The sequence below is a fragment of the Giraffa tippelskirchi genome, chromosome 5 (genome assembly GCF_054371585.1).
Source record: "Giraffa tippelskirchi isolate mGirTip1 chromosome 5, T2T-mGirTip1v1.2.pri, whole genome shotgun sequence".
Classification (NCBI taxonomy): Eukaryota; Metazoa; Chordata; class Mammalia; order Artiodactyla; family Giraffidae; genus Giraffa; species Giraffa tippelskirchi.
This window is the reverse complement of record NC_137279.1, coordinates 133,814,310-133,839,458: the sequence shown is the minus strand read 5'-3', so window position 1 is coordinate 133,839,458 and position 25,149 is coordinate 133,814,310. Positions and strand designations below refer to the sequence as shown.

Sequence of the window (25,149 nt, the reverse complement as noted above, 5' to 3'; positions counted from 1 at the left end):
CAGATCATTCTGTCGTTTTTGAGATTGCATCCAAGTACTGCATTTCGGACTCTTTTGTTGACCATGATGGCTACTCCATTTATTCTAAGGGATTCTTGCCTGCAGTAGTAGATACAATGGTCATCTGAGTTAAATTCACCCATTCTAGTCCATTTTAGTTCACTGATTCCTAAAATGTCAATGTTCACTCTTGCTATCTCCTGTTTGACCGAGTCCAATTTACCTTGATTCATGGACCTAACATTCCAGGTTCCTATGCAATATTGTTCTTTATAGCATTGGACTTCACTTCCATCACCAGTCACATCCACAACTTGGGTGTTGTTGTTGCTTTGGCTCTGTCTCTTCATTCTTTCTGGAGTTATTTCTCCACTGTTCTCCAGTAGCATATTGGGCACCTACCGACCTGGGGAGTTCATATTTCAGTTTCCTATCCTTTTGCCTTTTCATGCTGTTCATGGGGTTCTCATGGCAATAATACTGAAGTGGTTTTCCATTCCCTTCTCCATCCGGATTGTACTATGCCATTTTAAATAAGGGACTTGAGCACCTGTAGATTTTGGTATCTGCAAGGGGGTAGGAGGTCTTGGAACCAACTCTCCACAGATTTGGAAGGACAACTATACCACAAAGCCTTCCTAGAGTCAGGAAGAGGAGCCTTCAAAGAAAGACAGTGAAGCAGGGCAGAAAACACAAAGGAGATGCTCCCAGCATGTGGGGAAAACTTGGGCAGGAGCTTGGAGGTGGCATGAAGGAGAGTGGTGGGGCTGCTGGAAGTATTGTTGGCTGGGGTGAAGAAGGGCTGCAAGAAATAGTGTGGGGCCAATGGACAGCATTTGGGAAGCTTTGGAAAGAAGAGGAGGAAGAACAGGAGGAATGCTTCCTAAGGGTAAGCCTTTCTCTTATTCATTAACACCAGACTCATGCCTTATGCTCATTATCTGCATAAAGGTGTCTTGGGCTTTCTGTATTATGCTTGGTTGCTTGCAGAAATGGATAAAGAGTGTCTGAAATAGGCATACATCAGAGATTTGTGGGTTCAGTTCCAGACCACCTCAATAAAGTGACTATCGCAATAAAGAAAGTCACATGAATTTTTTCCCAGTACATATAAAAGTTAAGTTTACATTATATTATAGTCTATTAAGTGTGCAATAACATTATGTCTAAAAAGAAGTATATACCTTAATTTTAAAAGTTTATTGTTACAAATGCTAACCATCATCTAACAACACAGGGTTTCCACAAAACTTTGATTTGTAAAAACATCAATATTTGCAAAGTGCAATAATGTGAAGCACAATAAAATGAGGTCTGTCTCATTCTGCCTCACGATTCAGGAAACCATGGTAGAGATGAGGCCTGCAAAGCCTCCTACCTGGACTAGAATTTCTATAATCTACTTGCACAACCAACCTGCAGCATTCATCTGGAGCCTTTATTTCTTCAGCCACATTACACTTTAAAAAAATTATTTATTAATTATTTTTGGTTGCACTAGGTCTTCATTACTGTGCATGGGCTTTCTCTATTTGCAGCGAACAGGGGCTACTTTTTGTTGCTGTGCACGGGCTTCTCATTGCAGTGGCATCTCTTATTGTGGAGCACAGGATCTAGGCGTGTGGGCTTCAGTAGCTATGGTACACAGGCTCAGTAGTTGTGGCTCCCCGGCCCTAGAGCGCAGGCTCAGTAGCTGTGGTGCATGGGCTTCGTTGCTCCATGATATGTGGGATCTTCCTGGATCAGGGATTGAACCCACATCCCCTGCATTGGCAGGCAGATTCCTATCCAACAGGGCCACCAGGGAAGCCTCCAGAATTTTCAGCTGGGTGCTGCTCACCTGCTGGAGCTGAGGACAAGAATGAAGACAGAAAGAAGTTTCCTCTTTCCCTTTTTTTTTTTTTTGGATTTTTAAAATATTAATTTATTTATTTTAATTGGAGTCGAATTACTTTACAATATTGTGGTGGTTTTTGCCATACACTGACATGAATCAGCCCCAGGTGTACATGTGTCCTCCAATCCTTTTTCCTTTTAAACAGTGACTCTGTGCTGAGCATCACTGATAGGGGAGATGGAATAAAGAGGAGCGCATGGGGGAAGGAAGGTGAAGATGCACAGAGAGGGTTCCAGGGCCAGCTGCTCCCTTGGTTGATGCTGCTTTAAAAGCTGTGCTGGTCATCTGTGTGTCAGTCAGGTCTGGACCGGACATGATTTTTTTTCCTCTCATGTTCTTTTTGTGACATAAAAGCAACTATGGCTCTGATTCCAAGCACAGTCAATGAGCAGCTACCACGCTGGGGAGGGGGTGGGCCCTACAAGTTATCTGTCCTAAGAATGGCATCTTGGCAATACTACTCTGTCCCAGTGGGAGAGGAATAGATGGAAGATCCAGCACATACAATTTATTCTGAGGGAAACAAGGAGAGGGTGGTTTCTTCTGGAGAACTTTGCCTTAAGCCTTGAATATATTCTCTCAAGAGTAGAACCTAGGTGTTTCCTCAGGCTGCCAGGGCATTTCAGTGTTATCTGAGAAGTACATAAAAGCTATTTGCTGAGATAAGAATTACACCAGGCTTGGCATCTGAAGTCTTAGATCTGAGATCCGGCTCTTTAACTTCCTAGCTACGGCTGAGTTGCCTCCTTCACAGCATAGTAATGAAGGGCAAATGAGAAACGTTATGACAACACTTTAGAAAACAGTAAGGCTGTGCAAATATTTGTTGGTTTGTTATTGTTACCTAGCAATACTAAAGGATTGCCCTTGTCTAGGTTCCAGGTAAATAGCCAGGGTCTGTGTAACTGAAGGCTTGGCAGGTTCAATTACAACTAAAAGGGTGAAATTAGATGATAGAGACTCTAATACGGGCTTCATTGAGAAGACATAGAATAACACAGCGAGCGGACCACACACAATTTTTCTGAAAAGTTGCTTTGGGTGGTTAACACTAACTCCTTCTCACCAGGGACTGGGTGAGAAAGATTGTATTTTATAGATTGTATTTAATCCCTCCCCCACTCTCAGCTAGCTTCCCAGGTGGCACAGTGGTAAAGAATCCGTCTGCCGATGCAGGAGACACAAGAGACACTGATTTGATCCCTGGGTTTGGAAGATCCCTTGGAGTAGGAAATGGCAACCCCCTCCACTATTCTTGCCTGGAAAATTCCATGGACAGAGGAGCCTAGTGGGCTATAGTCCATGAGGTTGCAAAGAGTTGGACACTGAGCACGCATGCTAGCTAGCCCATCGCCAGCATTTTGCCTTGGACATTCCTGGAGGCTTGGCCCCCTACTAGCTCCTTCTCCTCCTATGGGTTTAGCCACACGTGCTTCTTTAGAGTTGTCCCTCCTCAGTGGTCTTGCTCGCCTTTGTCTACTGGGCCTGGTCCCAGCAGCTGACCCTTTGCTCAGTTTCAGTTCCTGTCTCCATCCTCTCCTTGGACTCCATGCTTCAGAGTCCCCCTTGCTTCCCAGGGCCCACTGCCCTCACATTTCCCCACTTGAGTGGGAAGGTGGGTGACTTGAGTTCCACCTTCCTACCCTGGGGTAGGCTGTCTTCTATTGGAGCGCATCTTTCACAGCATTTGGATGGAAGGTCTTTTCATGGTGTTGAGCGTTTACTACCTGCACTTTCTGATGAGCAAGGCATTCCACTCCCTGTGTCTATTCTTCAGCTCCTGCGACTCTTCCATGGTTAACTGATTAGTCATGCCGAAGCTGTCCCAGGTTCTTGTTACATTTTGCTGAGAACAGGAAGCTGCTTCTTTCTGTCTGGGAGGTGACCTCTGAGTCTCAGCCCTGGGTGCTTTTCTTAGGCTGCAGATCACTGCTGGGGTCCCGCCAACCCTACATCATCTTCTTAATGCTGTCTTCTGTATCTTCCTAAAACAGATTTTTCCATGACCACTTGGGCCTAAGAGCCAGTTGTAAGCTCCCAGATTGTCCCAGGAAACTCACCTTGACTTCAAGGATAACTTTCTACCTGCTAGGCTACATCAGCCTTCTACCCTTGCCTGTTTATGATCCCTTTGGTCTCTGCTGAACACTGGAGATGTGGCTTCCATCTGAGGGCTCACCTCACCAGTTCCAGGGATCCCAGTGCTTCCAGTGCCGGGGACTGGGTCTGCTTATCCTGTCTGTCGTCCTCATGGCTGGAGCTGGGAAGAAAGAGCTTCTGGGCAAGATGCCACTAGCAAGCCTGTGTCCCTAAGAACAACAGACCCGTTTTCTCTCTGGTTGTTCAGAAATCTACTTCTCTCACAGCTGTGTGAAAAGAAGCCAAATGCCCATTCTTAATGTGCAACAACTGAGGCTCACATGCAAACTGCTGTTATCTCAGTGGGAGAGCAATTTGCAACCATTTAAAATCCTTTCACTCTTCCCCACTCCTCAGTGTATGGTTATACACACACCAGTCCATATTTATTAGTGCAGATGGTGAGAGTCTCGTCATTGAAAGGGCTTAGAGCACAGGGGGAAATGGATTTTTGGCCTCACTCTGGCCTTATAAACAAGAAGGCTTGAATGATTTTAGGTTCCTGATTCTTGCCTCAAAAGAGCACAGTTTGCTTCTCTCCAAACACAAGAGGTTGTAAATTGGTAATTCATCTCCACCAAAGGCCACATGATGAGCAATTGTAGAAGTATTTTTTTCCTTGTTGTGCAAAAGAGGAACCTGACATCTGAGTGTGGGTTCCAGCTGGTATTTGCCTTTGACCGTTTGCAGCCCAAATGCAAACTATCTTGGCGAACCCTGGGCTCCATGTACCCCCTGCCCTTCACCTGTATCACCTCCAGGGCTATCACAAGGGGAGAAGTCAGCTCAGCATTTCCATGTGACTTCTTCAATTTTTTTTTTTGCAGCTAAAAAATAAATCAGTTCTAATAAAAACATTTATACTATATTCTTTATTGTCAGCTAATCCTGCCTGAACTCATTAAATGGCAGTGTGTGGGTTATTTGCTGTCAGTGAAATTATCAAAGGCATTTTTCAGCTGGAGCACCAGGAAAACATATACTTCAATGCCAACTAAAACAATAATGAGGAAATGTTATGATCAGTCTTGACCAGATGACCCTGCCCATTTTAGATTAGTTCTTAATTTCAGCACAAGGGTCATCCTGTGAATTCTTACAATAAGTCACTGCTCACCACTCACATGAAAAAGATGTGACTTATTAGAAAACTCACTGTACTCATTGCAGTTAATGAGATGTGGAAAGCTTTGTAATTTGATTTGCTGGGCCATATGCTGTAAAGGGATACTGCTGATTTCATTCCTCCTTATTTAATTTAAGCAGTATGCAATACCTTCTTCATATAGCTACTTATATCATAAAAATTAACTTGGGGTATAAAAAATACACCATTGTGGGGTTTATTACTTGGTGTGGTTCAGTTTCAAGTGTTTTTCATGGAAACATCTGTAAGTAATGTGTGCGGGTCTAATTTTAAATCCCGCCAAATTTTTTCCATTTAACATTTGGTTTAACTGACAAGCTTTGCAGAAGTGGTTTTCAGAGCTGTCGGTAACAGATACGTACAGTATTCCCAAGGCCATAGCATTTATTTTTTTTAAGGAAGATAACAGTAATGCAAAACTTTTTTTTAACCGTTTTTTATATGTCAGCATGTATAAGCTAGCAATTTAGAATGTAGTCACTTCTATCCTGTCAAGGACTGAAATCTGAGAAATGGGCCAATGCCTATCGTCCCGGGTGGCCACTAGAAAAAAACCATGCTCTATTTTCCTTCTGGTTAAAAAAAAACCCCTCATCTAATTCTTAGGGGGTACCAAGAGTAGGTGCCTGATCCAAGGGCCTGATCAAAGCTGATCTGTAAAACCATGAAGCAGAGCCTCTCTTTTCTTCATGCGGTGGGGTTAAGAGATAAAAAAAACGACAACCTCGAGTTAAATTTGAACTTCAGATAAACAACAACGCTTTCGGTATAAATCTGTCCCCCCGGCGCCCAGTATTTTTGCTGGCTAAATCCGGTAACGCTACCACCAGGGTCAGAAGTGTTTGCTGACTCCATTCTATTCACGGGCACGAAGCTTTATTTCAGGTTGTTTGATTTCGGTGGCTGACGAAATGAAACAGCTCGACCGGCAGGCGGGACCGCCGAAGCCATAAATACCCACCTCCGGACCTGGGCCGGGAGCGCGCTCCCTTCCCATCCTGGCTGCGCGGAGGTGCTGACTCAGCGCCGGGGCAGGCACGAGGCGGGGACCCCCAGGAACATAATTAAACCGTTTCCAGGCCTGACTCTCAAATAAAATGCTGTGTGGGAAGGGAAACTTGAGGGGGAAGTTAAACAACAAATGGAGAGGTGTGGAGTGAAACCTCAGGGAAACTGTTGGTTTTGCTTCAAGGGAATTGAATTGTGAAACTTGCAGTTGCGAAATTTCACTCAGTCGATTCTGGTGAGAACCGAAGTTTGTTTTAATTGTCAAATAAAACTCTTGGTGCCTGGGTCCTGGGGATCTAGCTAGGTAGGGAACCAGGGGGCGGCGAGAGGGGGAGCCGGTGTAGGTCCGATGACAGGGGCGGCCACTGGGGGTCAGGATAAGCTTGCAGAGTGTCCCTGCCGCCGGCTGAACTTTCTCCGGAGGAGTTACCTTGCCGGCCCCAAGAAACTCAAGCCTTGCGGAGAAGGTGGGGAGAGACGCTCCTTAGGCGTCCCTGGAGCCTGCCGCGTCCTCTTTGGAGGTTGGCCTGGCAGCCCATTTGTAAGGTAGATCTAGGCCCCCACACACTCTCAGGCACTATATTGCCTTTATGAGAGTGAAGCAGGCTTGCCTATGACAACACTCTGATAACAAAAGAGGTGTGTCCTTGTTGAAGATGTTATGTAAAAGGAAATGATTCCTTTGAACATTAGAGCAAGACAGAAAGATCGGAGCCCTGGGTTTTCTGCCTTATGATTTGTTTTTTTGAACTTAAGGAAAAAAACAAAAATCAAAAAAAACAGAAAGGAAAAAACCACCTCAAATGTCCAACCAGGCTTTAATTTTTGTTTGTTGATAATTTTTGATCAAGGTTGCCTTCTCATTAACCCTAGATTCAGCCACAGAAAATTCGATTCCCCTCACTGAGGGATTAACCACGGAAAAGAGTGTGCGGCTGGGGAAACCTTGAGAGTCTTGAGATCAACGAGTCTGAAATGTTTGAAAGAAAAAAAAGCTTCAGTGGTTTGAGCTTCGCTAAGACATTTTAAAGAAAGAATAAAAACTGGCCTTATTAAAGAACTTTGGTGATCCAAATACAAGTCCCTTTTCTTTTGCCAATAAGGCATTTGATTCATTCTGTGCATCATAATGCTTATTAGAAATGCTAGAGTTCCTATTCAATCCCCAAACAGGAGTCTTAGAGCCAACTCTATGATTTTTGCAAAGACCAATTTTTTGTTAAAGCCTCACTTTTCTGTTCCTTTTGGTGATGGTACACTGAAGAAAAACCCAATGCCTTTCTTAGTCCCTGAATGAGAGAGGAAAATGGCCCACATCTTTCAACTGGGCCCAAATGTTTGGGTGGTAGGCCTGCTTGAATTGGGAATGATGTTTAGGGCTGATCTATTTTGAATATCCATTAATTCAGTCATTCAACCAGCATCTACTAAGCACTCATCATATCTGGTGCAATGCCTTGTATTAGAGTCATGGTCTCACCTTCCAGGAGCTCGCTGTCTGGTCAGGAAGCAGACAATGTGAGGAGAGAAAGAAGTTATTCTACTGTATTGGAAAAGGCACTCATCTTGTCCTCTCTTTCTCATCTAGAAGATGAGAAAAAACCAGGTTGGTCAGCATGGTTTAATAAACAAGTGGTACCTCGACAGTAACGACCAAAATCCAGTTTAATTTGCTAATATCCATCCTTCCTGGCCGACTGCTTCCTTTTTCTAGGGGTCCATCTTATTCTTCCAGTGACCCAAAGTGCCCTTTGAAACCACGCCCTCTGCATTCAAACCAGTGGGATCAAATGTGGATGTGGGCAGAAAGTAAGCTGAGCACTTGTACTCTCTGACTTTGTAACCAGCTGTTGAATGGCTTGACATGGCTTTACTGTGAGAGTGAGAAAACCACTGTTCTTTTCCTTCTGGAATGAGGAGAAGCCAGAAGTTTATTTAATCTTTTCTAGGCAACTTATTTTATTGCATTTTTAATTTCCTCTCTTGCATTAACATGACCCTTTTCACTGGCTTCCCACGCCTAGTGCTTAATTACTTATCATTAGCAATGTACACGGGGGCCTTGCTGCATATTTATAAATGTGGTCATTAGTACATGGAAAGACAAAGGCTTCTTTAAGACTGTCATTAGTTATTCTGTTTTCATGGAAATGTTCATTAGGAGAAACTACCCACCTGGTTAAATAATTATAATTAAAAATTGGTAGTCTTCTTTGCATTTCGAACTTGCTGTTTGTTCTGTTTGTACGTAGCTAAACAAGTCATACTTGGCTAGTATTCTATCCTTCATTTTCACAAAAATCGTCAACAAATACAGACTCTTTGTTATTAACCTATAGGTGGTGACTGATTTGCAGTGTGACAAATATAATTTTTGTAATGCAGCAGTTATTTCCATTAACTAGCCATGGAATGGTGATTCAGTGAATAGCATTAAGGATCTCTGGTTGATTTCATTTTCTGGTCTTCTGTCAATGGTGCAAATTAAACTCCAGATTTCTAACCGAACTATGTAAGGATCTCCTTTAGCTCCTCAACCATGGAGACCCCAGGCTGGGTGGCCACCTTTCCCTTGCATGTGCCAGGCAAGACAAGTGGCAGTTGAATGGCATGAATGCTTGTGTGTCAGCATTCAACTCTAAGTTCTGGACTAGGGGTAACCACAGCAGTGTTCTAGCTGGGGCCAAGCCAATGCCTAAGCAAATAGAGTCCACAAGGAGTCTTCAAATTGCTAGCAAATGGCCATGAGGCCCATACGTGGTTACGTGTCAGCTGAGCTGAAACAAATGAGGTGACAGAAACACAAGAAAGGGAGCCCGGTCATGCTGCTGCCCACTCCCCTCTGCCCAGACTGGCCCTCAGCAAGCCGCCACCCCGAACTGATGAGAATATGCCAGTGATAAACCACAACTGTGGGAAATGCTGGGTGGAGGCATAAATATCATCTGTAAACAATTAGGCAGCCACTGCTCATTCAGTGCCGTTTTGAGAAGCTAAGGAAGTCTGCAATCAGTTATATCTCCAATTACCATAAAAATATATTAGCCATTCATTCATTTATTAATGATTCATCAGTTAACCACATATAATGAGCAAATAATTAGCAGTGCTGTACGGTTGCCAAAATTGAAGAAGTGTTGGCATTTTAAAGATGAAAGGTTGCATTTATGCAAAAGTCTGGTGATGATAAAGTTAATATGGAAGATAATTATAAAAGTGGCTGTCCTATATTACAGGCTGAGGTACTACACAAGTTGCCTAATTGAACCGAAATTAATATTCTTCCGAAGTCTCTGTGTTGCCACACACAAACTGCTGAATTTCTCCTGAAGATCTCCCTTCAGTAAGGTGCACTGCACAATACAAGTTAATAAAATGCCAGACAGCTAGACTGTGTTCTTTGTTTGCTTGGTTCAGGGCCTCGTGGAAAACAATAAATTGCATTCATGTCAGCTGAGGCCCATCCCTTTGCTAATTACCGTTTGGTGCTGAAATGACTTCTGTGAAATTGGGAGCATGAGGAAACATACAGCCATACAAGGGAGGCTTTTCAGAGTTTTGCAGTAAATGTGAGATAGGCCTCAGGCACACAGATGTTAAAACAGTGAATTCCCCCACAGATTACACTAATGGAAACCCTGTCAGGGTAAGTCAAATCCGGGTCTGTGGTCAAAATCTAATTAAGGTTTCTGTACTTAAAAAGAATATGAATGCCTGGGGGTGGCAATGAATGTATAAGAAACTCACTTGTTTGTAAAATTGTTAGTATGAATAGTAAGTATCGTGGGGCTGTTACCTGCCATGTAACACCTGTTTTCTGAGTCGCTCTCGGCTTTTGCCGGATGGATCAGGGAGGGTGGTTTCAGAGGTCAGTGAATCCTGCCCAGGCCGCAGTGACCTCCCATCTTTGGGGCCTGGTGCAAGGCAGGGTTTGAGGTCACGGATGAAAGTGGATCCATAGAAGTCACCCTGGAATCCCAGAGGATTTTTTGCTTTGCCACATGAAAACCACACCAGATGATCCTGCCCAACTGCCTGGCGCCACTGAGGAAATAGTTTCCGTGAAGGGTGTGGGGCAGGCCAAGCCTCCTCTCTGGGGAAACAAAGGGTTGTCTGCTGCCGAGGTGCGCCCTCCAGCCCGGCGGCCCTGCCTCCCGAACAGCTGCAGTGGGCAGGCGCGGCCCTGATTCTAATAGAGGAAATGAATTTATAATGCTGCAGTCTCTTCATTTTCACCATGCACAAATTTCCCCTTAAATACTTAAAAACAACACTCAGAGCTGGATATACCTTAAATTTCGAATAAATGAAACCTTAATCCAGTCTGTTGCTGAGTCTGAGTTGTTATTAAAGAAATAAATTTGAAACAGCAAGTGGTTTGAGAATTTTTGAATTTAATTATTTAAATCTACTTAGGGTAACTCTCACACGCTATTTCAGTTTCCCATTGAGAACATGAATTCTGGGAAAGGTATCCCACGCAGGGCCCTGGAAATATTAACTTTCATGTACAACTGTGGGCTCAGCTGTAGTCTGTGCCACCCTCCTCCCCCAAAAGGCAAAAGAAAGAAACTCGGAAATTCTTTTTATTTTTTCCTTCTGTAAATTTTAGCTAAGTGATAGAGGACTTATTTTTCAAAGAATAAAGGAAGCCAGGTCCTCTTCTTTCAGTTTCTCAGGTCTTCTTCAGTTGCATTGCTTGTGTGTCATCACCTGAAGATCTTTAGCGAGAGGAAGGTTTAGACAGTCATTGGTTGAGCAAAGTTAGGGAGCAAAAGGTAAAGAGAGATGATGAGCTGTACTATTGAAATGGTCAGCAACCTCATTAGGGTTATTTTGGCCAAGTGAGTGTCTGGGGGCTGATATTTGACAGTTGAGAAAACAAATCTTCTGATGAGTCCTGAGAGTGATGTCCTAAGGATTCTTGGGGCGGAGCTCCTGGCCCTTTCAGTGCCACTTGGCTCCTGAGGCTTAGAGAGTCATGATCAGGGCCCCTGGCGCCATTGCCTTTGTTAGTAAGGGATATCTCTGATATTAGCAGTCTAGTTTTTTAAAGCATCCACGTTGGGAAAGGGGAGGGGGAGAAGGTGCAAGGTTCAGGCACAAATGTATGGCTTTATCTTTTTCTCCAGTTTCCCAGGATTTTGGTATGCCACAGGATAGGTTTGCTTGAACCCTGTGAGAAGGGTTAAATTACCGTACACTTGTGAAGAATCTCACTGGATTGTGGTCTTTCCTCCCTTAGTGAGATCCCAAGGGCCCAAGTCAGAAAGAAGCCCAGCATTTGATTTATTCCTACTTTCTGCTGGCCACTTGATAGCAGTCTGAACCTTGTTATTAATCGGAACTGCCAAATCCCACACCTAACCCAGACTAACAAGAGGACATTGACTTGGAGGGATTTCTAGACGCAGAATTCTATTTTTCTGGTCAATATAAAAATCTTCAGAGGAGCTAAATCCTTGGAGAAGAAAGCAAATCTTAGTGTGGGGCCCAGCCTTAGCCTTGACATTGTACCAATAAATGCAAAGGACTGTGGAAATTCAGTGTCCAGAGGATGAGTGAATGTTTTACCAACTAAAAGAAAAGACAGAAGAGCACTAGACAGGGGTTTCCACGGGACGTAAGGGCCAGAGGTTAGGAGTGGCTCAGAATCAAGAGTTTCTGGGTTTATGTTTTTAATGACTGTAGCGTAGACTTAAAACTAATTCCGAGTATTTAAATTTTAAGAAATCTATACATATTTATGGAAGAACTCCTCCTTTCCAGGCACAGTGCTGGGCCCTAAGACTTCAGAGAGGAAAAGCCATTGTTCCTGCTCTTGGGGGCTCCCATTTCTGCTGAGGGAGTGGGGTGGGGGTAGGCACGCAGACAGCATGAATCCAACTCCACGTAGCCAAATTTCTGCATCATTACAATGCCTGGCATGCAGGAGCCCAATAAACGTTTGCAGAATGAAGGGATCTGCTAAGAGGGGAGTGTCGTGTTTCTTGTCTTTCTATTGTGATTTATAGCATTAGTGTTTATAATTCATTTTATACCCCTCTATGCTATATAAGTACAAATTATTAAATATCATCATCATAACTAGGGTCTTAAACACCAGTTATATTTTCCTATGAAGTTAGTGACATTTAGATGGTTTTGTTGGGCAGATGGTGTCATATTGCACGTGTTGGAAACGTAGCCATTTGGGGAAGGGACATTAATTCAGAGCTATTTATAATATAAGAAAATACTGGGCTTCTTAATAAATAAGTTTTTATTGTTTCCCAGGGAAGTAACACAGATCCTAGCCTTGTTAGTTGCTCAGTTGTGTCAGATTCTTTGTGACGTCATGGACTGTAACCCACCAGGCTCCTCTGTCCATGGAATTCTCCAGGCAAGAATGCTGGAGTGGGTTGTATTCCCTTCTCCAAGGGATTTTCCTGACCTAGTGATTGAACTCACGTCTCTTGCACATCCTGCATTGCTGGCAGATTCTTTATTGTCTGAGCCACCAGGGAAACCTTAAATTATTATTTTCTACAAGACTCTAACTCTTTGAATTGGAGCTTCTGAAATGGAAAGATCATTTTTTCTTAAAGCTCTACTCTACATTTCCTCTTAATTTCTGGTTTTCTCTTTCACTCTCAGGATTGACTTTTATTTCCAATTTGTTCTCAGCCTTCTCCTTCACAAGTCTCTCTCCTTTGTGTTTGTCTCCATCCTTCTCCCTTTCCCCCTCCTGCCAAGACATTTCATTCCTCAGGGATGCTCCTTACACCACTATGGAGCCCAACTGTACTATGATCTGTTGGGGTGTATGGAGCAGCTGTTTCAGCCTGGATTTCTGAGCTTTCATAAACCCACCTACTCCCAGTCCACCCTGGGCAGAAAGCACTACAAGAGCCAGGCTGCCTTCCTCATCATCCCATGAGTGTCATGTTTGTTTCTTGGGCCTCTGCTCTTGTTCATGTCTTGTCTGGAGGTTGTCTCTTCCTGTTGCACCTTTCTACATGTCATGTATCTATTGACCATCTCCTCTTTGAACTTGTTCTTTTTTGTTTCCTTAATCTTCACCTCTTCTAAACTTCTATTGCTCATTCTGTTCTATCCTGTAGTTTAGTCTTAGCTTCCCATATAAACCCAAAGCTTCTTGTAGCTATAAGAAGCTACAGTATTTATTATGTACCAGGCTGTGTATTAAGGTGTGTGTGTGTGTTAGTTGCTCGGTCAAGTCTGACTCTTTGCAACACCATGGACTAGAGCCTGCCAGGTGCTTCTGTCCGTGGAATTCTCTAGGCAAGGATACTGGAGTGGATAGTCATTCCTTTCTCCAGGGGATTTTTCCCAACCCAGGGATCAAACCCGGGTCTCTTGCATTGTAGGGGATCCTTTATCATCTGAGCTACCAGGGAATTAAGGTACATTAAACCCCCTGTATTAAGGTACATTATGTTATTATTTCATTTAATCTTTATGACAACCCTGTGATGTAGGCATGATTGTTATTTTCATTTTACAAAGGCCCAGAGAGCATGAGTGACTTACCCAGGTCACACAGTTAATAAGAGGTAGAGCTGGGTTATCTGGTGGATCAGTGGTAAAAAGCCTGCTTGCCAATGCAAGAGACATGGGTTTGATCTCTTAGTCAGGAAAATACCCTGGAGAAGGAAATGGCAACCCATTCCAGTATTCTTGCCTGGAAAATTACATGGACAGAGGAGCCTGGTGGGCTACCGTCCATGGGGTCACAAAAGAGTTGGACAAAACTTAGTGACTAAACAACAACAATAGCTGGCTTCTATAGTCACAACACCAAACCACCCACATCCCCCTTGGAATGGAAAGACTTACGCCTCAAATTGTTAGGAGTGCTGCTGGCTAATAATCCTCAGCTGTCAGCCTTCTGCTACCTTCCTTTGCTTAAGGAAGTCTCTTTATTCAATGTCACACCCCTTTGCTGGTGTAGCCTGCATTGGAATACTGTTTTTCAGGGGTATAAAACACTGTCCATCTCACCTCAACTTGGGACAACTCCAATGTGCAAACCAGCTTCAGAAGTCTGAAGCTGGCTGAAGTGATGCTAAGATGGAATTCTGGAGCTTGACTACCTGCTGTTGAAGATCATAAGATTAGTGAAGTTCCAAGGAAGGTCGAACATTCATCTAGGCAGTTGTGCTGTGTGACGCCAAATTCCTGACTGGGAAGCAACAGGATCTTGAGATAAGAGATTGTGACATCTGAATTGATGTGCTTGACACCTCAAGTCTCCAGATTCCCCTGAACTCTCTGGGCCCACAGGAGGGGCCCCCTCTTCTCTGCAGAAGACCAACACTGCTCCTCTGTTGTTTGACAAGACAAGTGGATTTCCTTCTCTTGAAGATCTGCCTCCATGTCCTCTCTCTTGACAGCCAGACTAATAAATAGGGGAAATCACAACATTGCCAGCTGGGGAAGTGCTGATCTTACTAGGGGAGAAAAGGTCCTATACCTGGAAGGAATTGCAGGATCTAGGCAACAATGCTGGCAGGATCCAGGACACTACTTAAGGGACTGGGTTCTGGGAGTACTGGATCAAGGTGGGTGGAATATGAAGTTATATTAAAGAGGATTTATCAATATGGGAGCACTCTCCTGGGATACAGAACATCAGCAAGGGTCCTGGGATACCTTACTGTTTTCTTAAGACTGCTCTCAGACGTCTGAAGAAAGTAACAGTCTACATAAAGTGAAGTAGAAATGAGTTATTGTGGTAGTGGGAGAAAGGATTAAAAAGGCTCAGAGAAATGGGCTTGGCAAAGTAGAAATACCACAGAAGGTCAGAAATCTCACCAAAATATGTTCATCGGGAGGTTCCAGAGGACAGACTATACAGATTTTGAAGAGCAGTTCCTGGTATGCTCTGGGACTCTGCATATTAATCATCAAATGATTATGAGGCTAGAACTGTCTCTTATGAACTGTTTTCTGAACTGAACAGAAACAGATCACAATGGACAGTTAATAGATTCACCAAAGTTGGGTGGGGAAGGCTAGAGGGAATCCACTGGAAGATGGAAAGGGTGCATTTAGGATTGAACATAAGCAGAGCCAGAGGGCACAAGTAACTGCATGATCAGGTGGCCCAGACCCCATGTCATCATCTGCCACCATTACACTGTCTCTTTCTCAGTGCACACCTGTGGCTGCATGGGGTCCTTTGTGACCAGTTGATGGAGAAAGAATGTAAGAAGCTGAGCTTGGTTCATGAATGTGGTGTCCTGGTATGTAACTGCAAGCGGAAATGGACTGCTGTTGTACTAAAGCCATACTCAGGAGTGACCTTGAAGTCACCAATCAGTGGAAATTCTCCTTATAAGTGTAGCTTCAAATGGTGTACCTTATCCACTATGTGGGGACAGAATATAGATAAACTCATATGCAATGGCAAATGGCTTGGCTGAAGAGTCAGGAGTTAGAAAGGAGAAGATTAGAAGACAAGGAAGTCTGGGGAAGAGGCATTTCTGTGGAAATGGGCATGAGGTGTGAAGATCTTTGTATCACAAGTTAACATTCACCAGAGAGCATTTAACACAGAAGGGGTCTTGTTAAATAAACAAGAAGATAGAATGACTAGATCAGTTGACATCAGCCAGCCACTGTCATCGATCACCCCAGGCCTGGCACAATGGATGCATAAATGGAATGGCCATGGTGGTGGCGTTGGAGGCTACACATGGGTCCACAGCATGGCTTCAGTTCACCAAATTAATACAGCTATTGCTGCTACCAAAAGTGCAGTCTGTCAGTAATAGAGAATGATTCCCAATATGGCATTATCCTTTGAGGTCAACAATCAGCCACTTGGTGGCAAGTTAGCTACATTGCTAGAAGAAGCAGCATTTCACTTTAACTTGAATAGGTGATCTTCTGGGGTTTGCATTTACTGCCTGCAGAGCCCCAGCTTGCACCACTATCTGCATCTGAGGGCTTAGAGTATTTGATCCATTGAATGGATACCACATCTGGTTGGGTCACACTAAATAGCCCACTTTATGGCAAAGGAGATGCACCAGAGGGTATGATGCCGTGGATCTACTCATCTATCTCACATTGCACCAGCACGAAGAAGCTGGCCTTTTGGAGTGATGGAATGGCCTGTTGAAGACAAAGCTGTGGCACCAGCTTGGGGATGGTGTCTGTGAGAATCAGGCACTGTCCTCTAGGATGTAGTGTACGTTCTCAATCAATGACCATCATATGGAGCTATGCCCTCAAAGGAAAAAAATATCAATCCAGGAACCAAGGGGTGAAAGTAGGGGTGGCTCTGCTTCCCATTACTCCAAATAAACCAGCTAGCGAATTTACACTTCCCTTCCCCACAGCTCTGGGCTCAGCAGGCTTAGAGATCTTGGTTTCCAAAAGAAAAACACTTTCATCAGGGAACACAGTAAGAGTCCCATTGAATTCTAAGCTATGGCTACTGGCTGGGCACTTCTGATTTCATGAGCCAAGGGACCACCATCTCAGCACAGGACTTGACCCTGACCAAGAAGAAGTAGGACTGTACTTATACAATAGGGGCAGGGAGATCTATATTTACCACCCAGGGGAACCATTTGAGTCTTTGGGTATTCTCTTGCCCAATTTTGATGATAAATGAACAAAATGCAGCAACCATGGCCAGAGAAGAGAAGATCCTTTAAGGATGAGGGTGCTATCTGAGGATAAAGGGAATCTAAAATTGTCGCTACAAGAGGGAGATAATGATATCAGTTGCCATCGTGAGTCTGACTGTAGATGTAGCTTGCTTCAGCTACAGTAGGGGCTGGGCTGGTGGGGGTAGATGCTGTTACTCTCGGGGGCTCAGTTTCTTTGTCTTTCAGGCTGCCTGAGTGTTTAGTCAAAATTGGTGCTTCCATTTCTGATACACCAGGTTAGGCTGTGGGATGCCATTTACCATCTCTTCATAGACTTTTCATTTTATTTGAAACCTATTATTCATCCACTGAACATTGATTACACTTCTACTATGTCTTCAGCTTTGTTCTTTGTATAGGGATTGAGAAAATGAATAAGAGAAATAAGACGTAACTCTCGCCCTCAAGAAACTCACAGTCAGGTGGAGGAAAAAGATACTTAACCAAACTATTATACATACTACAGTAAATGGAGTAGTAGAGATAAGCATAAAAGAAAAACGTCTTATCCAGGTTGGTGGTCATAGCGGAAGGAGAATGTAATGCAAAGTTTCCAGGAGGAGTTGATGCCTGAGCTTAGGGTTATAAAATAGGGAAGATCAGGGTGCAGTGAAAGAATATTCCAGGTAGAGCAAAGGTGAAAAATAACGTGGCTGGATGTTGCTGGAGCACAGAGGACAAGGTCAGGGAAAGCAGTGATCAGGTAGTGGAGGCTCTTATATTCCATGCTGAGCAACATAAATTTATCCTGTGGTTGACATGGAGACATTGACAGGGTCTCAGTGGGAATAGGGTTCTAATGCCTCCTTCAGTCTTTTCAGTGTCCTGCTTGCAGCTGCCCCTCTTACTTCCCTGAAATGCAGCTGCTTGAGTGTCTTTTGGTCACTGTGCATGACACTTTACAAAATTATTTTATTTTGCAGCAGATCTTAGTTCGACAGATACTAGAATTTGGCTTTTATTTTTTAATCTATTTTTCTTTTTATTGAATTGTTGCTGTACAATATTATATGTCACAAGTGTACAACATAGTGATTCACAATTTTTGAAGATTATACTCTATTTATAGCTATTGTAAAATATTGGCTATATTCCCCATATTGTACAATATATCCCTGTAGCTTATTTTATACCTGATAGTTTGTACCTCTTAATCCCCTACACTTACATTGTCCCTTCCCCCTTCACTCTCCCCACTGGAAACCACTAGTTTATCCTCTACACCTGTGAGTCTCTACATCTGCTTCTTTTATGTTACATTCACATTTGTTATACTTTTTAGATTTCATCTATAAGTGACATCATATAGTATTTGTCTTTCTCTGTCTAACTTATTTCACTTAGCATAATGCCCTCCAAGTCTATACATGTTGCTGCAAATGGCAAAATTTCTTTCTTTTTTTTATATTTAAGTACTATTCTACTATATGTATATAGTGGAATACATACATACATACATACATATATATATATATATATATATATATACATCAACAGATGACTGGATACATTTATATATGTACATATATATATCACATCTTCTTTATCCAGTCACCTATTGATGGACACTTAAGTTGATTCCATATCTTGGCAATCATAAATAATACTGCTATGAAGACTGTGGCATATCTATTCAGGTGACTTTTTAAAAAATATTTTTTTCTCTCTTTATTCTGAGTACTTTTTGCATCTATTGAGATGACCATATGGTTTTTATGCTTCAATTTGCTGATATGATGTATCACATTGGTTGATTGATTTTCAGATATTGAAAAATCCTTGTATCCCTGGAATGAGTCCCACTTGATCATGGTATATAATCTTTTAATGTATTGTTGGATACAGATTGCTAGAATTTTGTTGAGGATTTTTGCATCCATGTTCATCAGTGACATTGGCCTATAATTATGTGTGTGTGTGTGTGTGTGTGTGTGGTATCTCTGTCTGGTTTTGGTATCAAGATGATGGTGGCCTCATAAAAGAAAATGGAATAACTGGAAGTTTTCCTTCCTTATGAATATTTAAAAAAATGTTTTTTTCAAGTGGCTTTTAAAAAGACATCCTCAAGAGCACTTTCTGTTGGTAGGGTCTGTAGCAGTGGAGTTGCTAATGCCTTTTCAGCTATTCTAGATTACTGAAAGTTGCCCCTTTTCCTCCAAATTATTTAAAACAAGAAATACCTAAAGGCATGGCAGGGGAAGTCCATGACTGATTACAGGCCCAGAGTTCCAGGAGAACATTGTTTGGTACTTTGAGATAACTGTTCCAAGCACATTGTTGGTGCTTGGAAAGGCCTCATTGGTGTGGACTACTTTGCTGAGTTACTAAAACTCTCTGATGATCATTCTAAAGATAGAGAACCCGCACGAGAGTATGACTCAATCCTAGTCACAAAACCCAAGATTTCAGCATCGCAAGGGAGCTTAATGAAGGCGATGAACTCTAACATTCAGATAATATTTTATCCAATAGTGAACTGATAGGCCAAGAAGGAAAAATGTCAAGAAAGATCATCATGTATTAGGAAACAAGAAGACAGGTGAACTATTTTGGCAACAAGCTCCAGATCAAATTAAAAGTCAACACTGAATTCCAGGAAGAATCCAAAGTTTTATGCAGATGAACTCAAATATGTGGTAGAGGTCACCTTTGGCTTCTTGGTTATTTTATTCACTAATAACCATATAGAACACAAAATCATGAATTGGAATACTCAACAATGAGTTTAAGAAATACAACCAGTCTACTGGTATGAAAACCTTCTTGCTTGCAAAAATGGTTTCTACTGGTATGAAACCTTCTTGCTTTCATAATTTTTGAAAAATTATGTCACTAGGATGAGCCACTTGGACCTAGGATGTGCCACTTGGACCAGCTGTTCCAAATTAAGGATCCATAAAGACCTCTATAACTTAACAGTTTGTATCCTGGGTCAGTACTTGGTCTTCTCTCATTTCCCATCTAGATTACATAGTGTGTGTGCATGCTAAGTTGCTTCATTCATGTCTGACTCTGTGCAAGCCTATGGACTGTAGACTTCCAGGCTCCTCTGTCCATATGCACTCTTCAGGCAAGAATACTGGAGTGGGTTGCCATGCCCTCCTCCAGGGGATCTTCCAGACCCAGATATCAAACCAGCATCTCTATGTCTCCTGCATTGGTAGGTGGGTTCTTTATCACTGGCACCACTTGGGAAGCCCAGAACACATAGACCTAACACCAAATGTTTTTCCAACACAGGCCAAGGTGTCAACTTACACATCACACACAGAGACTCAAGTTTGATATCAGGCATTGTAACTGAGAATTATGGAGTACCCTTTAGAAAGTAGAAATTAAGTAGCACTCTGATATAGTTAAGACTGGAAAAGACAACAGCAAATAGTCAGGGCTGCAACCGAAATCATTCTCTTGTGAGTAGCTTTTTGTGAGCAAAACGCTTGGTATGAATTGAATGTGGGAGAAGATTTACAAAGTGGTTTCTTCTCAACCTATTAAATCTCCTGTTAGGTTTAATTCAAATGTTATAGATCTGCATAAAAATGGTTAAATTTCCAAATGGCTGGAAGAACCGAGTGGAAAGTCCTCTAGGGGTCTCTAGGTTTCCAACCATGTCTCTGTTCCCTCCTCACCCCATTGCTACTCTCTCCCCTGTAAAATCCCCTTTCAGTCCCTAGTAAATTGGACTCTTTAATCCCAGTATAATTTCCAGCCTGTTTCTATTAGAAGCTGGGTGTTTCCCACAGTGATTCACTCGGTTGCCCTGCTCAGAAGGGACCAAAGACATCAGCTACCACTGACTCTTGCTGATTGGACTGAAAGATTAACAGAAAGAGGCAACGAGTGCCGCTTGGTTCCCTAAAGATATTAGACTGAAAGAAGCATGCTTTCCTGGGGGAGGAAAGGACAGTTTATACACAGTGGTAACATTGACCCAGATGGATTTTTTTTTTTTAGCCTCGAATCTGACAGACTAGTTTTATCCATTTTTGAATTATAAAAAAATGAGGTAGAGACCTGAAGTTTTCAGACCCAGCTGTGCTACCAACTTTAGGACATGGTTTTCTTTACCTGAAACATTATGCACTATAGGATGATGCAATGATCTCTGAGTTTTCTTTTACCTTGAAAATTCATGAAAAAGAATCACATATGGCCACCCTGAATGGCAATATTGCTACTGTATGTTTTCTTTAAACAGAGTCTCAAATCCATTCAATATGAAGTAGATTAGTAATAGGAACCAGAGACTCTGAAGAGGCCACCCTCATATACAGGGAATTTACTGTCTTGCCCTGTGTATTTTGTGTTTATTTCTGCTGACTCCTAGGTGGGGGTTGATTCTAGGGAAGTAACATTTATTTGAATCCAAGTAGAGGGAGAAAGTTTCTCCCTCATCTCTCTTTCCCAAACAATCCAGCTTAGTTCATCATCTTGTGTTGACATTACTTATGAATGCTAATGAGCTCATAAATGCTAATTAATAACTCCACATGCTTCTATTTATTGGCAAATATAGAGATCCAGGTGCAGTGTAGACCTGGCCCCAAACACAGTGCCTCTCTCCATCTCTGAGCTGAGACTAGGGATAGGATGATTCCTGCAGTACTGCTGAAGTTGGGGGCCTTTACACATCTTTTAATACATGCAGGAACTATGATTAAAGTCTCACAAAACTATCAGCTTCTAATTTCCCACGGAGGAAAGAAACTGGGGTCAAATCCAGCAAATAGCAAGGCTAAGTTGGACTCTCAATCTCTGGGGAGGGCCAAAGCTCAGTGGTGGACAGAGCACCCTCCCCAGCATGCCCTGAAGGCACTGCTGCCTTGGTGCTGAGTGGGCGATGCTGAGAGCTCCACATGGAGGAACAGAGAGAAGGGCAATGGGGCTTTGGGGGCAGCACTCAGCACCTTTGTTCTCTTACAAATGCAGCTGCCATGTCCCCTCAACACCAACTTTTGCTCTAAAATCCTCACAGTGCTATCTTGTAGTTACTATTTATTACTACTCCTATTTGAGCATTTGGTAGACTGAGGCAGCAGGGTGGTGTCACTTGGCCAAGTTCACACAATAAATCAGTAGCCAAGCCAGGATTTGAACATGGCCATCACCTTGAAGGCGGCTTCCCTGGTGGCTCAGATGGTAAAGAATCTGCCTGCAATGTGAGAGACTCGGGTTTGACATCTGAGTCGGGAAGATCCCCTGGAGAAGGGAATGGCTACCCACTCCAGTATTCTTGCCTGAAGAATTGCATGGACAGAAGAGCCTGGCGGGCTACAGTCCATGAGGTTGCAAAGAGTTGGACACGACTGAGCTACTAACATTTTCACTTTTACTTCATCACCTTGAAGGAAGACTGTTTCTAGACCGCAGCATGGGGTGCAGCTCCTAGGGCTACTGGAGACTCGGATGCTGGGGGTAGTCCTTCTCAGGTGGCTCTGGAGTCAGGGCTCTGTTCCCTAGAGACCCTGCATCCCCTGCCTGTTCAGGACCAGTTTTCTTTCCAGCCTGAAGGGCTGAGGATTGGACCCACTTCCCCTTCCCAGACGTAATTGCTTTTGACCCCCAGAGCCTCTCCTGACTTGGGAACCACACTTTCCCCTTCAGTGCTCCCCAGTCCTCTCCCTTCTCAGAGCCTGCTGGAGAATCACTGTTGAATTGACTCGAGATCTCCGCCTCTTAGGGAGGAGCTGTGCCCACTCCAGGGGAGAGGAGCTGAGGCTGAACACGCACATCCTCACAGATCCAGGCTGCCCAGCGATGTAAACTCATAGTGTAAGCTATGAGCTTCTCCAGAATAGAGGAACTTCTCTTTGTGAAGAAAGAGAAGACCTTTATAAACCCCACGCTCTTTTCAAAGAGGCTTTCTGGGTGGCACGGCACAGTCATCCTGGTGAGGATAAAGCTTTAGAGGCAGCAAGAGAATCGCTAACTCTGAGCCAGGGCAACAGGCTATTGAAGGATGGGGCATGGGAGGCAGGAGAGGAAGTTCCCCATAACCCCTGTCTCCGTGGGGGTGATGAACACGTGGGCAGTTGACAGCTCTGCTGCAGGGCTCCTGGGTCCCCACTCCTGGTCCTATGACGCTGGTGGGAGGGGGCCCCCCTGCACAGTGTCCGCCAGCCCCCAGTGCTCTCTTCAGGGATAATGGCTTGTATCTGTTTCTTCTCTTTCCCAGGCCTTGGAGAGTGTTCCAGGAAGGGACCTGCTGCAGTATGATGACCTGCAAAGGCAGCCCTCCCACCTACATTTCAAACTCCAAGTCAGCTGTGTCAGTCTGAAGCAGGGCTGAGGATGATAATGGGTCAAATGCAATTAGCAGCCGAGAGCACTGTGCATTGCCATCTGATTTAATTTTTTTCCCATCAGATTCCAAGAATCTTAGTGCTTAAAAGCAACTAAACAATTGCTCTATTGTGCTGAAATAAAGCCCAGTTAATTCAAAAATCAATTGCACCACCAGGTGGGGAACACACTGGCCCCAAACAGATGGGGTCGAAAACTCCCCCAAAATGCAGTCTTGCTAAATTAAAAACTTGATCCAGGAGTGGAACAAATAGGGAGCCATGAATGGAATGGAGTCAGGTCCACTCAGGCGAATTCTTTCTTCTCCCTCTCTTTTTCCTTTCTTTTAAAAAAGAAAAATGTGCCATTCCATGTCTATCAGTGTCAGCGTCCGTGCAGAGCTTAGCAGTTCAGTGTCTTGCTTTAATTAGTCTGAAAATTAAAGGGCAACTCTGGGCCAACGTGAGTGATTATGAAAATAAAATACATGTGCATCCCATGCAATCCTCTCATTTAATTAATAGTCTTGTAAACTGTACGGCTCACTTTAAGGCGGTCTCACAGTATAACAAGTCCCTTTAAATATCCACTTAATACTTAACAAAATGTGAGGGACATACCGTAGCATACGGTCCCTTCTCAAGTTTCACTGTCTGAAATTTTTCAAAGCTGACCCAAGTCAACCTGAAAAATGTTTAACACCCTAGGCTTGAACACAAGAAACTCTGTGATGAACAGACATTCAATTACATTTTTTAAAAGTGAGAAGCATTTTTGTAAAATAGAGACTCTGGAAACTAATTGGCAGCCACGAAACTTGTGAGCGAAGGCCAGATCTTGTGGGGAACTTTTACTACAGTAACACGACTCAAAGAAAATGTGAATAAAAGGCATCTTTGTTTCCCAGTCAAATTAGCTGATTAAGAAATAAAACATCTTAACGTGTTTTTAAATGTAGAATTAATTATTTATATGAAAAAATTAAAGGCAGGTTATGTGAAATTCTACTCTGTGTGTGAATTGAATGGGGCAGAAAGAGTAATCCTTGTAGACTTGTCTTAGGTCATGAAGACAAAACTTAAGGAAAGCTGAATATTAAAAGCTTTGTCGGAAAAAAATTGCATTCAGATCACAAGTTGATTTTCAAAGTCCAGATTCGTTATGGTACACATGAAAAAAATGTGATTCAGAACAAGAAAACCGCTTTGTAGAGGCTGTGTCCTAACAATTGAGGGGAAGAAGAAAACACAGCCATACAAAGAGCAACGCTTACTCCTGGGGGAATACAGGCCTTTTGCTCTAAGGAACCCAAAGAAGGATTCACAGGAAGAATTTGAACAGGCCACTCTTTATTTTGCTAATGGGTGAGTTTGGAACTCAGGAAAACAAGAAAACCTAAGTTACTTGTTAGGCTCAGAAAAGAAGTAGGCAGGTGACCTTTGACATCTTATGCCTCTTCGTCTCAGTCCAAGTCTTCTGGCCCTGACCTCTTAACATTCCAATATCCTGAAGCCAGGCCCTGCCTGAGCCAAGGTTGCAAATTATCTCTGAGATGTGGATAAACATCCACTGGGTCAGTGTTTTTCAAGGTGTGGTCTAGGGACCACCTGCATTGGGGTTACCTGGAGAATTTTCAAAAATATAGGTTTCTGGGCCCCAGGAATTACTGGACCAGAGAAGAACGAGGTTCAGAATTTTGCCTTTTGAACACATTGCCCAGGACTCTATAAGGATACTGAAGTTTGAGAATCACTGTGCCAGAGTCCACTTAGAGACCAGAGGAGTAAACTTCCCGACATTTCTTTAATGGATTCCCTTTAGTGGAAGGCATTAACTAAAATGTGAAAGCCTGTCCACAAATCCTTCACTAAACAAAAAAAACTCCTTCAGCCATTTTCTCCATTTCTCATGGCATCTCTTCACAGAGGGAGTATAGGACAGCTTTGTCCTTTAAAATAAGTTCAGTGAGTACTTGAAAAGTCGTTTGGCAGGAGATGAGGGATGAGACA

General features: G+C 43.1%; 1 long non-coding RNA gene across 1 annotated transcript; it reads left to right on the top strand.

Annotated features, from left to right (window-relative positions):
- Positions 1-15,210: 15,210 nt before the first annotated feature.
- LOC145506109 (uncharacterized) lies at positions 15,211-23,263 on the top strand. The gene is made up of 4 exons (XR_014053551.1): positions 15,211-16,605; positions 19,328-19,604; positions 19,692-19,786; positions 23,034-23,263. It is a non-coding gene; the product is annotated as an uncharacterized LOC145506109 (long non-coding RNA).
- The last annotated feature ends 1,886 nt before the right edge of the window (positions 23,264-25,149 follow it).